At 41.7% G+C, this 12,802-nt stretch overlaps 1 protein-coding gene and 1 non-coding gene across 3 annotated transcripts in view; both read right to left on the minus strand.

Annotated features, from left to right (window-relative positions):
- The window catches only part of OPHN1 (oligophrenin 1), a 245,681-nt gene that overhangs the window by 157,896 nt on the left and 74,983 nt on the right, over positions 1-12,802 (minus strand). The window lies entirely within an intron of this gene.
- LOC120978291 lies at positions 11,969-12,054 on the minus strand. Its single transcript, XR_005774050.1, has one exon. It is a non-coding gene; the product is annotated as a small nucleolar RNA SNORD71 (small nucleolar RNA).

The following is a 12,802-nucleotide window of genomic DNA, read 5'->3' on the forward strand; positions in this document are numbered from 1 at the left end:
AATCCTTGCTTTGTTACTGGAAAAAATTGATTAAAATGGAAAATTTGGCAAAAAATCGAAATTCTGAAATTTTATTACCATTTGCCATTAACTCTTGTGGAACACCTAAAGGGTTAACGGCATTTGTAAAAATCAGTTTTGAATACCTTGAGTGGTGTAGTTTCTAGAATGGGATCATTTTTGGGTGGTTTCTGTTATGTAAGCCTCACAAAGTGACTTCAGACCTGAACTGGTCCCTAAAAATGGGGTTTTTGAAAATTTTAAGATTTGCTTCGAAACTTCTAAGCCTTGTAACATCCCCCAAAAATAAAATATCATTCCCAAATTGATCCAAACATGAAGTAGACATATGGGGAATGTAAAGTAATAACTATTTTTGTAGGTATTACTATGTATTATAGAAGTAGAGAAATTGAAACTTGGAAATTTGCAATTTTTTAAAATATTTTGGTAAATTTGGTATTTTTTTATAAATAAAAATTTGTATTTTTTACTTCATTTTACCAGTGTCATGAAGTACAATATGTGACGAAAAAAACAATCTCAGAATGGCCTGGATAAGTCAAAGTGTTTTAAAGTTATCACCACTTAAAGTGACACTGGTCAGATTTGCAAAAAATGGCCTGGTCCTTAAGGTGAAATAAGGCTGTGTCCTTAAGGGGTTAAAGAGTGGACTTACTGGCCTTCAGATTGCCAGTCCCTGCGTGCGTGCCCACAGAGAGGGCTCTGAGTGTGCGCTCTGGCAGGCGTGCCATAGGTTCGCCACCACTGTCTTAGGATATACTACCACTCATGATTGTATATAAAGAAACTGAGCCAAATGGATCAATGGGGACGGATCCGTTTTCACTGACACAATCTGGCACAATAGAAAACGTATCCGTCCCCCATTGACTTTCAATGGTGTTCAAGACGGATCCGTCTTGGCTATGTTAAAGATAATACAAACGGGATCCGTTCTGAACGGATGTAGACGGTTGTATTATCTGAACGGATCCGTCCCCACACATGACAGCAGGACTGGTGTGACGTTCCCTTATGAAGGTCTCTTCATGGTGTTGACCACATGGTCTGCAGACCAATCTCTGGCTATCATTGCATCCGAGACAGGAGGGACTCGTCACTGAAGAGGATAGACCTCCATTCCAGCATCCATTGCCACGCACTATAATAGCCTTTGGGAGCAGTGGCATGAGGTCAATAGAACACCTGTAGCTAGACAGCTGGCTTAAAAGACAATGTTGAGCCAACGCTTTATGATGGTGTGCGTAGACACTGCCGCTGTAGGCTTGGGGTCTGACGTCCAATTTCACTTGCAGTACAGAATGGATGATTGCAAGTAGGGCTGCAACGATTAATCGACTTTATCGATAATATTCGATAACGGGATTCATTGTTGACAAATCCAGTTATTGAATAATCGCCGATTCGTTGCTATGCGGGCAGTTTACTTTAAATCAGCGCATCTTTATTTTACCTTACAATGAAGCTTCAATAACAGGCAGAGCGGGCAGCGGCGTAACGTCGCTTACTCACGTAACACGCCTGTTCCGCCTGCATCATTCATAAAGTGCCTGTTACCGGAGCTTCATTGTATTCATAGCGCTGATTTAAAGTTTAAGTAAAAGTTACTGCAGGGTAACAGTTAAGGAATACTCTTTAGATATTGCTGTTAGACTCGGGAGACACTGTTATGGGGGAGATCTGTGGATGACACATATAGCACAAGATGCTATATAGTGTCATCCACAGATCCCCCCATAGCAGTGTCATCCACAGATCCCCTTCCCGTAGCAGTGCCATCCAGATCCCCTCCATAACAGCGCCATCCACAGATCCCCCATAAAAGTGTGTCATCCACAGATCCCCCCATAACAGTGTGTCATCTACAGATCCCCCATAAAAGTGTGTCATATACAGATCCCCCCCCCATAAAAGTGTGTCATCCACTGATCCCCCCATAAAAGTGTGTCATCCACAGATCCCCCATAAAAGTGTGTCATCCACAGATCCCCCATAAAAGTGTGTCATCCACAGATCCCCCATAAAAGTGTGTCATCCACAGATCCCCCATAAAAGTGTGTCATCCACAGATCTGCAAGATCATACTTGTCAATCCCAAGTACATCCACACCATCGGAACGCCTCTTCTCTCCTAGAGGCAACATAGCGTGTAAGAAGAGAGCTAGCCTCAGCCCTGTCCATGTGGACATGTTGTCTTTTTTACATTGTAATGCAAAATTTTTATAATTATATAACTCCTAAATTTGTTTTAATATGGCCTTTGAACATAATTTTTCAAGTAAAATCATATAAACCCCTTTTTTTTGTCATTTTGGTGTTTTTTCCTGATTAATCGATGAAATTATCGACAACTAATCGATTATTCAAATAATCGTTAGCTGCAGCCCTAATTGCAAGCCACTCTAGTGAGATGATCTGTCCTATGTGCTCCTCTCACTGTTATTCCAGTTTATTGTTCTCCCAACCACCAGGACACACAACGTTATACACTGCTGACATCTGCCACAGTGATAAACCAATGTCTCTCAGTTCTAGGATTCTGTGGTGATAACTGGCACATGAAAGGACACAAGGCACCACACAATCATCCCACACAGACTGATCTGTGACTAAAAATAACAACAAAACTTTGCTTTCAATCTGGTCATTATACACTCCCACATTTTGGAGCTAGGTGCTTAAAATGTGATCATCTGCAGAACTTAGCGACACCTGCTACCTCCTCGATTTGAATAACCTTACAGCTTGTCTTTCTTAGGCCTCTTTCAGACGGGCGTTGCGGGAAAATGTGCGGGTGCGTTACGGGAACACCCGCGATTTTTCCGTGCAAGTGCAAAACACTGTAATGCGTTTTGCACTCGCGTGAGAAAAATCGCGCATGTTTGGTACCAAAACCCGAACTTCTTCACAGAAGTTCGGGCTTGGGATCGGTGTTCTGTAGATTGTATTATTTTCCCTTATAACATGGTTATAAGGGAAAATAATAGCATTCTGAATACAGAATGCATAGTAAAATAGCGCTGGAGGGGTTAAAAAAATAAAATAAATTATTTAACTCCCCTTAGTCCACTTGCTCGCGCAGCCTGGCATCTCCTTCTGTCTCCTTTGCTGAACAGGACCTGTGGTGACGTCACTCCGGTCATCACATGATCCATCACCATGGTAAAAGATCATGTGATGGATCATGTGATGACCGGAGTGACGTCACCACAGGTCCTGTTCAGCAAAGGAGACAGAAGGAGATGCCGGGCTGCGCAAGCAAGTGGACTAAGGGGAGTTAAAATTTTATTTTTATTTTTTTAACCCTTCCAGCGCTATTTTACTATGCATTCTGTATTCAGAATGCTATTATTTTCCCTTATAACCATGTTATAAGGGAAAATAATAATGATCGGGCCTCCATCCAGATCGTCTCGCAACCGTGCGTGAAAATCGCACCGCATCCGCACTTGCTTGCGATTTTCACGCAACCCCATTCACTTCTATGGGGCCTGCATTGCGTGAAAAACGCAGAATATAGAGCATGCTGCGATTTTCACGCAACGCACAGGTGATGCGTGAAAATCACCGCTCATGTGAACAGCCCCATAGAAATGAATCGGTCGGTATTCAGTGCGGGTGCAATGCGTTCAACTCACGCATCGCATCCGCGCGGAATACTCGCCCGTGTGAAAGGGGCCTTAGTGTTGCAATTCAGGGTCCGCGCTTGAACTTCATCAGTAAGGAACAGTTCATACACAGCAACACTTCCACAAGACGATTTTATCTCAATTCAAAACAATTCCAGCTTCTCGGTCTCAATATCCACCAGCAATCACATCTCTTTTATCCTTTAAAAGGAACATGACATACCCACGGGTTATTGAAACACTACATATTTTATTTTACTTACAAATTCGACACTTGTTCACATAACATATAAAATCAATTTTAGGATGAGGATGGTGTTCAGACATGCATCACAGTGCCTATTTCTTTGGCCATATACATAGTATTTGAAAATAAGTGTTTTTTTTTTATTTGGAAGTTGATCTAACGGAAATAAGAGACTTGCCATGTGTGATTAGAGATTAGAGGTTGTTTCAGTTGCGTCAATTGGAGAGGAGAGGAACGCCCCAGAAGAAGCGGACAGCGAAACCCGGGTCGGGCAAATTGATTTTAAAAGTGATGTGAACAAGTGTCGATCTTGTAAGTAAAATTGCAGTTTATTTTGGTTAAAGGAGAAGAGACCTACTCCTGTTGTTTGGGACTGCAGCTGATTGTGCCGCTTGGAAGATCTTTCTTAGGCATCTTTCACACGAGCGAGTTTTCCGCGCGGGTGCAATGCGTGACGTGAACGCATAGCATCCGCACTGAATCCTGACCCATTCATTTCAATGGGTCTGTGTACATGAGCGTTGTTTTTCCACGTATCAGTTCTGCGTTGCGTGAAAATCGCAGCATGTTCTATATTCTGCGTTTTTCACGCAGCCCTGGCCCCATAGAAGTGAATAGGGCTGCGTGAAAAACGCATTGCATCCAGAAGCAAGTGCGGGTGCGATGCGTTTTTCACTGACGGTTGCTAAGAGATGTTGTTTGTAAACCTTCAGTTTTTTATCACGCGCGTGAAAAACGCATCAAAACGCATTGCACCCGCGCAGAAAAAACTGATCAACTGAACGCAATTGCAGATAAAACTGACTGAACTTGCTTGCAAAATAGTGCGAGTTTCACTGAACGCATCCGGACCTAATCCGTCACGCTAGTGTGAAAGGGGCCTTAGGCCTCCTGCACACGACCGTTTATTTTCCCCGTGTACTGGCCGTTTTTTGCGTTCCGTATACGGAACCATTCATTTCAATGGTTCAGCAAAAAAAACGGAATGTACTCCGTATGCATTCCGTTTCCGTATTTCCGTTCTGTTTAAAGATAGAACATGTCCTATTATTGCCCGCAAATCACGTTCTGTGGCTCCATTCAAGTCAATGGGTCCGCAAAAAAACGGAACACATATGGAAATGCATCCGTATGTCTTCCGTTTCCGTTCTTTTCGGAACTATCTATTGAAAATGTTATGCCCAGCCCAATTTTATCTATGTAATTACTGTATACTGTATAGGCCATACGGAAAAACTGAACGGAAAAACGGAACAGAAACGGAAACACAACGGAAACAAAAAACGGAACAACGGATCAGTGAAAAACGGACCGCAAAACACTGAAAAAGCCATACGGTCGTGTGCATGAGGCCTGAGGCCCCTTTCATTCCGCGCGGATGCGATGCGTGAGGTAAACGAATTGCACCCGCACTGAAACCCGATCCATTCATTTCTATGGGGCTGTTCAGATGAGCGGTTATTTTCACGCATCACTTATGCGTTGCGTGAAAATCGCAGCATGCTTTATATTCTGCGTTTTTCACGCAACGCAGGCCCCATAGAAGTGAATGGGGTTGCGTGAAAATCGCAAACATCCGCAAGCAAGTGCGGATGCGTTGCGATTTTCACGCACGGTTGCTAGGAGACGATCGGGATGGAGACCCGATCATTATTATTTTCCCTTATAACATGGTTATAAGGGAAAATAATAGCATTCTGAATACAGAATGCAAAGTAAAATGGGGCTGGAGGGGTTAAAAAATAAAAATAAATAATTTAACTCACCTTAGTCCACTTGATCGCGTAGCCGGCATCTCCTTCTGTCTTCTTTGTTGAATAGGACCTGTGGTGAGCATTAAGTACAGTTACAGGACCTTTGATGACGTCACTCCGGTCATCACATGGTACGTCACATGATCTTTTACCATGGTGATGGATCATGTGATGACCGGAGTGACGTCATCAAAGGTCCTATTCAACAAAGGAGACAGAAGGAGATGCCGGGCCGCGATCAAGTGGACTAAGGTAAGTTAAATTCCTTTTTTTTTTTTTAACCCCTCCAGCCCTATTTTACTTTGCATTCTGTATTCAGAATGCTATTATTTTCCCTTATAACCATGTTATAAGGGAAAATAATACAATCTACAGAACACCGATCCCAAGCCCGAACTTCTGTGAAGAAGTTCGGGTTTGGGTACCAAACATGCACGATTTTTCTCACGCGCGTGCGTGCAAAACGCATTACAATGTTTTGCACTCGCGCGGAAAAATCGCGGGTGTTCCCGCAACGCACCCACACATTTTCCCGCAATGCCCGTGTGAAACCAGCCTAAGTGTTGCAATTTCAGTGTTCAGGAGTGTATGCTTGCCACAGGTTTTTTCTTCCATCATATACCATGTATACTGGCCATAATCGTAGAGAGGACCATCCCACTTCGTATTTTATTCATATGGCCAGAGTTTTTGCCTGTTATCTCTACTGATGGGCATTTATTAAGAAATAATAATGTTGGGGTATAGTCTCTTAGAGCATTGTACCATTGTGCACAGTGTGTAATAAACTGACAACTGGGTGTTACAATTTCCTTTTTCAATAGGGTATACGGTATGTCCCTATCCAATGTGGAACTGCCAGAACCAGTGCGTGGAACGGTTAGGCTGGGTTCACACGAGCGTGTCCGGATTAGTTCCGGATGCGTCCCGGTGTGTTGCGGCAAACCCGTGCGAGTAGGAATGCAATTGCAGTCAGTTTTGACTGCGATTGCGTTCCGATGTTCAGTTTTTATCGCGCGGGTGCAATGTGTTTTGCACGCGCGTGATAAAAAACCGACTGTGGTACCCAGACCCGAACTTCTTCACAGAAGTTCGGGCTTGGGTTAGGTGTTGTGTAGATGTTATTATTTTCCCTTATAACATGGTTATAAGGGAAAATAATAGCATTCTGAAAACAGAATGCTTAGTAGGTGATCAATTGAGGGTTAAAAAAAATAAAAAAAATTAACTCACCTTCTCCTCTTGTTCGCGTAGTTCTCCCGGTCTTTAGTTCTTTAAAAGATGAACTATGGGCTAAAGGACCTTTGGTGACGTCAGATCACATGCTCCAATCACATGGTCCATCACCGCGATCACCTACTAAGCATTCTGTTTTCAGAATGCTATTATTTTCCCTTATAACCATGTTATAAGGGAAAATAATATAGTGAATAGACTGTCACCTAGCAACCATGCGTGAAAATCACACCGCATCCGCACTTGCTTGCGGATGCTTGCGATTTTCACGCAAGCCCATTCACTTCTATGGGGCCTGCGTTGCGTGAAAAACGCAGAATATAGAGCATGCTGCGATTTTCACGCAACGCACAAGTGATGCGTGAAAATCACCGCTCATGTGCACAGCCCCATAGAAATGAATGGGTCAGGATTCAGTGCGGGTGCAATACGTTCACCTCACGCATTGCACCCGCGCGGAATACTCGCCCGTGTGAACGCAGCCTTACTTGGATAAATTACCACCTGATTTACACATTTCTGGGAGGAATAACAGAGGAATGACAACATAGAAGCGTGAGAAAAATGCTACAGAATGTTATTTTATGTGGAATACAAGCTGATAGGACCTCCTTAATGGTATGAAATCCTGTGGCTAGGGGTTGTCTAACAATTATTTATTCACAGGCTCACAATGGTGTAGATAAACAAAAAGGCATACTCCCGTTACTAATCCGTTGCTGCTCCCTCCTGTTCCATTGCTGCCCACTGAGCCAATCATTAGCTGTTTAAACTTACGTTTTATTTGCTGGACTACCCCTTTAGGCCAGATTCCCATCACCGCTAGTTATTTCCATTGTTCTGCTCCATTAGGGGGGCAAGACAACAAAAATAATGGAAGTGCCAGATCTGGCACATACTGTAATTGAAACCAACGGAGCGAAAAAGGCTTCTATGACTATAATGGGATATGTTCGGTTTCCATACGGGTGTCTTTTTAGCAGAAAAAAAAATCTTTGCATGCAGGACCTTCAGGACTTTATGTCTGGTCTTTTTTGGCAGAATCTGTGACAGAGGCCCCGAATTGAGACTCCAACGCAGATGTGAATAAGCCCTCAACAAAAAAACTATAATAAAAAAACTGTCAATCACTGCAGAAGAATCTGATAGCTTTGTTGTACATTACCGCTGCATGTTCATTACCTCACTTTCTGGACAAACGGTTTTCAGGTGATAAAAAAAACACGGTCGACAGTAACTGAGACTTTTTATAAATCTCCCATAAGACTTTATATATATATATATATATATATATATATATATATATATATATATATATATATATATATATATTTATTATTCATTAATAACGGTGGAAAATGTTATAAATGATAAGGTCATTTCAAAAGGACACTATGACTGATAAAACTATATAGACGTTAATAACCATAGAGCAAAGAACATGGGGTTTCAGATGGTAAGACGAAGACGTATAGAATTGCAAAACATTTTAGTTCCTGGAAGGCAATTCTCTACTTCCTCCTAAACGCGAATGAAAACTTTGCTGAACATTCATATTCAAGTGCACTACTGCAGCAGCCCAATGTACGCCATTCCTGGATTCTAATACTAAATGGAGAGATTTCAGTTGTACATCAAAAAAAACATCAAAACAAACAACCATAACTTTTTTTTTATATTTCTGTTTACAGAGCTGCAAGAAAGCTAGTTTTTTGTGGGGCAAATTGTAGCTTTTATTGGTACTGTTTTTGGGGTACATACAGGCTTTTTTTAAAATCAGTTGATCAAGTTTTTGGGGTAGACAAGCTGACCAAATATGGTGAATTTGGGATTTTTATTTTTCCCCTTTATGGTGTTCCCTGCACAGGAAAATTATTTTTATATTGTAATAGTTCAGGCATTTTCGGGTGCGGCAATACCTATTATATTAATTTTTTTGTAAAATTTGGAAAAGGGGGCGATTTAAATTTTTTATATTTTTATGGGGGTTTTTTACTTAAAAAAAAATCTTTACACAGTAACATGTGATCTTCTGATCGCTTGTCCCATAGAAAGCAATAGAATACTATAAATCGCCTAACGGGTTGTTAACTATGACAGGGCTGGGAACCTTCAGAAGGCCTAAGGCTGTCATGGTCACCGATCAGAGCCTTGTGATTTCACCCCTCTCAAAAAGCTGTTTGGCGGGGTGATAGGTCATCAGTATAAAAATCTCTGAAAACCACTTTAAACTTATCACTACATCTACATCAATTCATACCATAGTTTTACTTCCATATGAAACTCCAAGGCCGGAGACTAAGGTCAGTGAGAGCAGCGTTACAGTGAGGGGTTCTGTCCACTACGGTGGACGGGGCTGAGTGGTTCTAGGGTGGAAGCTACACCCGAACAGCTGATTGGCAGGGGTGTCAGACACTTGCCGATAAGGCTACTTTCACACTCGCATTTAGTGCGGATCCGTTCAGATAATACAACTGCATGCATCCGTTCAGAACGGATATGGTTGTATTATCTTTAACCCTTTCATGACCAAGGGTCATTGATGCCCCAGTGTCCAGGTCAAAAGTTACAAATCTGACATGCGTCACTTTATGTTGTAATAGCTTTGGAACACTTTTATTTATCCAAGCCATTCTGAGATCGTTTTCTCGTGACACATTGTACTTCATGATAGTCAAAAATTTGAGTCAATATATTTCACCTTTATTTATGAAAAAATCCCAAATTTACAAAAAAAATAAAAAAATTCACAATTTAAAAAATTTACATTTCTCTGCTTCTAAAACAGAAAATCATACCTAATAAAATATTTATTACTTAACATTTCCTATATGTTTACTTTATGTTGGCATCATTTTGGAAATGTCATTTTATTTTTTTAGGACGTTAGAAGGCTTAGAAGTTTAGAAGCAGTTCTTAAAATTTTTAAGAAAATTTTTTAAGGACCAGTTCAGGTCTAAAGTCACTTTGTGGGGCTTACAAAGTGGAAACCCCCCATAAATGAAACTACATCCCTCAAGTTACTCAAAACTGATTTTACAAACTTTGTTAACCCTTTAGGTGTTCCACAAGAATTAAAGGAAAATGGAAATGAAATTTCTAAATTTCAAAATTTCACTTTTTTGGCAGATTTTCCATTTTATTAAATTTTTTTTCTTTAACACATTGAGGGTTAACAAAACTCAATATTTATTACCCTGATTCTGCGATTTACAGAAACACCCCACATGTGGTCGTAAACTGATGTAAGGGCGCACGGCAGGGCGCAGAAGGAAAGGAAGGCAGATTTTGCTGGACTGGTTCTAGATGCCTTGTCCCATTTAAAGCCCCCCTGATGCACCCTTACAGTAGAAACTCCCAAAAAGTGACCCTATTTTGGAAACTAGGGGATAAGGTGCCAGTTTTATTGGTAGTATTTTGGGGTACATATGATTTTTAATTGCTCTATATAAAGTTTTTTGTGAGGCAAGGTAACCGAAAAAAAATTTGGCACAGTTTTTTTTTTTTTTTTTTTTTACAAGATTCATCTGACAGGGTAGATCATGTGCTATTTTTATAGAGCAGGTTGTTACGGACGCAATTATATCAAATATGTCTACTTTCTTTGTTTGTTTCAGTTTTACATAATGAAGCATTTTTGAAAAAGAAATTATGTTTTTGTGTGTCCATTTTCTGAACGCCATTGTTTTTTTTCTGCCGATAGTCTTGTCCAGGGGCTCGTTTTTTTGCAGAAAGAGTTGAGGTTTTTATTGGTACCATTTTTGGGTACATAGGATTTTTTGATCATTCATTATTACACTTTATGGGGCAAGGTGACCAAAAAATTGGCTGTTTTGGAACAGTTTTTATTTATTTATTTTTACAGCGTTTATCTGAGGGGTTGGGTCATGTGACAGTTTTATAGAGCAGATCGTTACGGAAGTGGCAATACCTAATATGTATACTGTTTTTTATTTTATTTAAGTTTTACACAATAATAGCATTTCTGAAACCCAAAAAATGTTTTAGTGTCTCCATTGTGTAAGAGCCATAGCTTTTTTATTTTTTGGGCGATTGTCTTAGGGTACTTTCACACTAGCGTTTTTCTTTTCCGGCGCTGAGTTCCGTCCTAGGGGCTCAAATCCGGAAAAGAACTGATCAGTTTTATCCTAATGCATTCTGAATGGAGAGTAATCCGTTCAGGATGCATCAGGATGTCTTCAGTTCAGTCTTTTTGACTGATCAGGCTTTTCAGAAAACCGTAGCATGCTGTATTTTTACCTCCGGCCAAAAATCCTGAACACTTTGACTGAATGCCGGATCCGGTCTTTTTCCCATTGACTTGCATTAACGCCGGATCCGGTGCCGTGTGTTCAGTCAAACCGGATCCTGCTTTTGCATGTTAAACCCGAAAAATGTGAAAATGGAGGATCCGTTTTTTTCCAATGCATTTTTTCATTGTGATCAAAATCCTGATCAGGATTCAAATGTAATCCGTTTTCACACGTTTTTCCAGTTCCGGGGTCTGAATTGAATGCCGGATTTAAACAACGCTAGTGTGAAAGTAGCCTTAAATAGGGTATCATTTTTTGCGGGATGAGGTGACTGTTTGATTGGTACTATTTTGGGGGTCATAAGCATTTTTGATCGCTTGCTGTTGCACTTTTTGTGATGTAAGGTGACAAAAATAGCTTTTTTACACAGTTTTTTAATGGTGTTTATCGGACGGGGTCTATCATGTGATATATTCATAGAGACAGTTACGGACGCGGTGATACCCAATATGTGTAGTTTTTCATTTTTTATAGGAAAAGGCCATTTATTTTTTTAATTTTACATTTTTATTTATTTATTTATACTTTTATTATTTTCAATTTTTTTTTTAGCAGGTCCCTCTTGGATCTTGAATATCCAGTGGGGCTGATGGCTGTACTATACTTTGCAATGCTCTTGCATTGCAAAGTATAATACTATCAGATGCCCTGTAGGGGGCAACAGCGGACGCTTTTGCAAATGCCATGGCAGCGCGGCAGCCTCGATGGTGGAGAGAGGGAGCCCCCTCCCTCTATTAACCCCATGGATGCCGCTGCCGTGGCATCTATGGGGTTACAGCAGAGTGTCAGCATAGAGCTGACACTCTCTGCTGATGGCGGCGGCTCAGGAATGGAGCCGCCGCCATCACACACAGCAGGGGGACCGGGGGCAGCGCTGAAAATGAGGGGGGGGTACGGCCGCCAACAATGAGGGAGGCTGGGGCAGGAGGAATGTATGGGGTGGGGAGGGGCGGACCGCATCAGGGCAAGAGGCAGGAGATGAGCTCAGGGGCAGGAGGACACAAGGGGGGGCTTGGAGGCGCACAGATCGGGGGACACAGATCGGGGGGCACATTGAACACTACCTGATTTCAGTCTCTGATCTGCAGAGCGCAGATCGGAGCCTGAATCCAGCATTTTTTCACTGCCGCGATCCGATTGGTTAGTCTGCATAGACTAACCAATCGGATCGATTGCCAGCAAGGGGCCACTCTGATTGGTCCCTTGCCGGCATTACTGAACTGTATGCTGTCCGTGACAGCAGCAGGACAGGGGCAGAAGCTTTAATCCAAGCGCTTTGCAGCGCTTGGATTAAAGAACTGGCTTGACGTTTATAGACGTGATAGCTGCACGGGGCATGTGCAAATAACACGCATATAAACGGATTGCAGTCTGGAAGGGGTAACATAGCCAAGACGGACCAGTCTTGAACACCAATGAAAGTCAATGGGGGACGGATCAGTTTTCTATTGTGCCATATTGTGTCAGTGAAAACGGATCCGTCCCCATTGACTTACATTGTGTGTCAGGACGGATCCATTTGGCTTAGTTTCGTCAGACGGAGACCAAAACGCTGCATGCAGAATGCATTAAAGGGGTTGTCCGAGTTATTTTTTTGTT

This window comes from Bufo bufo, chromosome 8 (genome assembly GCF_905171765.1).
Source record: "Bufo bufo chromosome 8, aBufBuf1.1, whole genome shotgun sequence".
Lineage (NCBI taxonomy): Eukaryota > Metazoa > Chordata > Amphibia > Anura > Bufonidae > Bufo > Bufo bufo.